Here is a 5564-nt window from a genome sequence, read left to right as displayed (position 1 = left end):
GAGCTGGCGACCATTACTGTCCACTGATCATGGTGAAGAAGGCTGGAGTACTTTTACTTTTGATACCAATACTTTTGTACTTTTATGTTGAATTGAGGACTTTTGCGTGGTGGCTGTAGACAAATTCGCAAGGTGTGCTGTTGTATCTAGACTGATTGATTGATTGAAGAGTTTATTAGCGGTTTGCAATAAAAGACGCAGTACACAACATTGCCTCACACACAGTCACATTCTGCGACCCAGCTGTGGGTCGAGACCCAGTGCTTGGGAAACAGTGCTTTTGATTGGCCGAGCAGACTACGAAGGGGGGTAAGCAACTAGCAACTACTGGGCAAGAGTGCGCGTTTTTCACAACTGTGCAGCTCGACTGTGCTGAGGGCCTATAGCTCCGACCGCATAGCTCCGAAAGGCAGAGGACTTGTCTACTTTTTCGAGCGCTTTCATGATGACGTCACTTCAGTGCGATTCATTGAGCAGTGTTTGCACACAGCTAAAAAGTGGGAGAAATTCTCAAGATCAGTTCAAGCACTTTAACCACACGGTATATCAGCTATTTCAACATATCAGGAAGGAAATTGTGAAATTTGTGCTGAATAAATGATTTGTGCTGTTTAACAGCACAAATATTGTACAGGGATACCACACACTGTCACACAATGTTTTCAGAAGGTGGTCCATACATATGGCATACTGTATTACATATTGATTTGGGGGTCTTTACTAGACATTAAAAATAAGCCACTGCATTTACCTGATGTAAGATGCCCTCCCACCACCTCTCACCTCTGTTGCCATGCTTGCTTATTATAAGCGACTTTGGTTACTTTTGGTATACTCTACTGTAAGTATATTTTGATACAGATACTTGTAATTTTACAAAAGTAAATAGTACATTTACTGACTTTTAGTTGTTAAAATAAGACTATTGTGTAAAAAGCATGCAATGCCATAGCACCGCAGAAACTTCCCCCTGGACTTCAAGCAACTTTGACTTCAGAAGGTTGACTTGTATTATAAATCCTTCCTTTTAGGTCTTTGGTGTAAGTGTAATATTGTAATATTTTAAGAAAAGATATGGATTTTTGATATTCACGAGCTGTATGCCATAAAAATGTCAAATTAAAACAAAAATGTTTTCAATATTTCACTGCATGTGCAATGTATCTAGAATATATGACATTTACAAATTTAATTATATTACAGAAGAAAGTGAACTTTGACATAATTGCGCCAGGTCTGTCCACCCGTGAATGTGAGTCACGCTACAACATTTCGTTACCTCCAACAGATGGCGCCACTGGAGGAGAGGAAAGATGGCGGCGCCCACAGGTACAATAACAATACAATAACGGCGGGTCAATCGTACGTTGCGAAAATTATTTTGTGATGTCTTGAAAAGGTAAGTAAAAATAGGAAAAATAAGTCCTGGCTATTAAATATTCTTAGCATCAAATGACTTAAATGTGTCATATTTAAAAGCTCTGATGGTCGCTACTCGACCTTAGGGAGTGTTACTTGTACTTTTACTACCAATGTGTCTATATAGATGCTTATAGTCGCTTCCTTTGGCCTTGTTTTCGTAGACCTGGTTGCTTATTTCTCTCGCAAAATCTGGCAACGCTACAACACGACCCCCCCCCCTCACTCACCCAAAACACACACACACACACACCAACACACACACGCACACACACAGGACCCCCGGGCTAATGTAATTGTATCACTAATTATGCATTTAATTGTGTTATAAGGAGGTAACAGCTCCCTCAGTGGCAGCTCTGGCCGCTAAAAGGACAATTCATTGGTGAGATTGAGAAATCTAATTAGGAGGAAATGCTTAGCTGAGGAATCCTTTCAGAGGATAATCCTGTTTGCTGGCATTAACATCCCCAGCTGGGGGCTGCCATCTTCTAATAATGGGAATTGAGCGTGCATGTGTGTGTGTGTGTGTGTGTGTGTGTGTGTGTGTGTGTGTGTGTGTGTGTGTGTGTGTGGTGTGTGTGTGTGTGTGCGTGCGTGTGTGTGTGTGTGTCTGTGTTGCTCTATGTATAATCCATCGCACTACAGAGTCGCGTGCCAAAAAAACAGCAGATCTACTTGTAGATCAGCTATTTTTTTAAACACCATTGAATAGGATGTTTTAGGACCAGCTAAATTCGTCAGTGTGTTGAATCTGTCTCCCTCCTTGCACAGTGATTTTCTCTTGGTCAAAAAAAACGTGTGATTCCCCCCCCCCCCCTCTCCCACACACACACACACACACACACACACACACACACACACACACACACACACACACACACACACACACACACACACACACACACACACACACACACACACACACACACAGTATCAAAATGACAGTTATTATCATTATTATCAGTTATTATGCACGAAAAATCTAATATTACTCTCATGCTCATTGGGACATAAAATGTGTCTGTGTGCATGCGTGTGTGTCTCAGAGCGAGTGTGAGTGTTCTATGTACACATGTGTATGTACACGTGCGTGTGTGCGCGCGTGCGTGCGTGTGTGTGCGCACGAGCATCATGTGCACACAGAGACAGATTCAGAGCAGCTGATGCTGTGGCTGCATATGGTCCTTCCTCTGCTCGCATCCTCTCCATCTCTGTCAGGATGCTCACACAGAGAGAGAGAGGCCTTTTGCTTTCTTTAATTTACTATGTGAATGATTACATACCCCATTGGCTGGCCATTGTCTCCCTGATGGATTTAATTAAGTTGGGATTAATCAGGGCAGGTGATATTTCGTCTCTGTCGGGGTTGGAAAACCTCATATGCAGAGGCGGCAAATGGGTATGGCAATAACATGTATTTCTTAAAATAAATTCATCATGCCTGATGCCTGTTGCACGCGCGCCACCAGTCATGTTGCCATATCTTAGCTTTTGCTGAACTGACGCCACTGCCCTAATATGTTCGCAAAAAAAGGATTTTGATAATTTTAGTTATATAGACTTTTGAATGAAAATCCATATTGTTTTATTCATGTTTTAGTGGTCTGAAAGGTTTTTGTTTTAGTCTAGCTTTAGTTGATATCATATAACATTTTAGTCAACTAAATGTACAGTTGATTTAGTCGACTAAAGTTAATTTTGCAGATCTACAAGCTTGCAGATCTGCTCATTTCTTTCTGCGACGCGTTGTGAGTTTGTAGATCTACTATTTTTGGTCTGAGACGCGTTGTGAGCTTGTAGATCTGCTATTTTTGGAGTGTGAAACCTGCGCGCAACCAAACATAAAATGACATGTCTTAGCATTACTGGATCTCAATTCTCCACTAGTCCCTCCCTAACATTTTAGTTTAGTGTTTATGTTTAGTCATTAGTTTTAGTCATCATAGCTTAGTTTATTTCATATTCATCAGTGAAAAAAAGGTAGTCGACGAACATTTTGCGTCATAGTTTTAGTTGACTAATACAACACTGCAGGATTCAAATAAAATAAAAACATTAAAAGCACTGCAATCTGCTGCTTTTGATCCTTTCGTGAGATGCTCTAGTATGATCAAATAGGGGTGCATCCAGGGGAGATCCATGCATGGGGGTACTGTGTGTGCGCACTCGCATGTGCTCATGGAGATGTTACAACGTAGATTAATGCACCTCGCTGACAGAGGTTAGGGCTGTGAAAATTTGCCAAAAATAGCATTCGAATATTCGCCCGAAAATCCACCGTTGATTCGAATAAATTCGAATATTCGAAAATATTGAATCATTCGAAGCATTCGCACTTCGAAGCTGTTTATTCTAGACAGTCGCTTCTATCGCTTTACTGTGTGCAGGTCCGCGTTGGTCAGGGACGTGCAAAGAATGTTAAGAGAGGCAGGGGCTGACATTTCTAAAAGGGCCTTTTGGTGGACAATTCTCTGTTAAAAGGGCAGGGGCTCAAGCCCCGTTTGATGTCTGTGTGCACGTGCCTGCGTTGGTAAAAGCAAGAGCAGAATCGGATCATCGTTCGTTGCGAAGCGTCACAGCAGCTGTGATTGAGGTGGAACAGCCACGACATGAAACGAGCAATTATAATCACACCAATGGATTATGTTTTGGTCTGAACCAAATTAGGTAGTCTACAAGAGCAGTGTGAGTTTTACCGTTACCGTGGCTGCGTGCGAGGAGACTGACTCGGTGAGAGAAGAAATCCATGCTTTTTTATATTGTGTTTTCGGTGGAAAAGTCTCGTTCCTTCCCGTCACTACCAAATGAGTCGCCCGTTTCAGCTTGACTCGTTAATCAACGTTAGCATGCACAGGCTCAGGCACTGTCCCTGACACACAGTGTGCTTTGCAGCCTGTCAACTAAGCTGCACCTGTGTGTGAGGGACAGTGTGAGTGAAGGGAAAGTTTAGCAGCTGGAGGTTTATTCTTCGCTGTATGACGGTGTCGCTAAATAGGCACCCTTAATTTACAAGCTCACAACGTATTGGATCAGCGACGTATTGTGGACTTGTAGATCAGCCCACTTTTGCAGCAGCGAATGGAGACTTCTGCCTTGCGAGACCAGCCACCTTTTAACGTTCCATGCGCCCAGAATCTCGCGAGAAGTGCGGTAGATTTGTTTTAATTAAATATAAATTAATTCGAAGCTCAATTTTTTACTTTCGAATATTCTTTTATTGTTATCATTCGAACGAATATTCGAATATTGAATATTCTTTCACACCCCTAACAGAGGTTGAAAAATACATTTCACCCAGTTTACCTCTTGGCCTCTCCTCGCATGGTCTCTTTTTTTCACATCATGGACCACTGGTCCTACCCCCAGTATGTTGGGCCAAGGACCAAACATGATTCAAAAACATTGCCAAATTTTGGTTCAAGAGTCACAACACGCTGCATTTTAAATTCATGCACGCACAAAATGCGCGCATACACACACGCACGCTCACATGAAATACCGTAGTTTCTGACTGGTTATTGGAATGATTACATCTACTTTTGTTTCACAAGTTAATGTATTGGGTATTTTGATGATGATAATTAATTTATTACAATTATTATTATTTGCTTGATTGGTTTTTAGATTAGTGTTATTTGGGCATTGGGTATGATGGGCATTAGAAGGTTATTAAGGTTATTAATAACATCAGATGTAGAAGCCAGGGATCTCCATATTGATGGGCATAAAAGGGATTATATTAGTGTGGTTGCCCTAACAGGGCAGAATCGACAGTGAGTGTCCGCTTGGGAACCGGAAAGATTCTCAGTTCGATCCCGGGCTCTCCGGAATTAGTGCCTTGAGCAAGACACTGAACCCCTAATCCCGATGAGCAGGTTGGTGCCTTGCATGCTTTCCTCTGCCATCGGTGTGTGAATGTGTGTGTGAATGGGTGAATGTAATGCTCATGGATAAAGGCGCTATAAAAATGCACCAAGATCCACTTGAGCCTCCCCCCCACCCCCCTTCCCCCACTTTCCGTTTCCTGAAAAGCAGTGGTGGAAAGAGTACTGTTTTTTTTTCTTAAGTAAAAGTACCAATACTGCAATGTCGAAACAAATTCATATCAAAATGTACTCAAAGTACCACAAGTAGAAAGTAGG

Source organism: Nannobrachium achirus (genome assembly GCF_963921795.1).
Source record: "Nannobrachium achirus genome assembly, chromosome: 15".
Lineage (NCBI taxonomy): Eukaryota > Metazoa > Chordata > Actinopteri > Myctophiformes > Myctophidae > Nannobrachium > Nannobrachium achirus.
The sequence above is the reverse complement of the archived record's forward strand: the minus strand, read 5'-3'. Positions refer to the sequence as shown.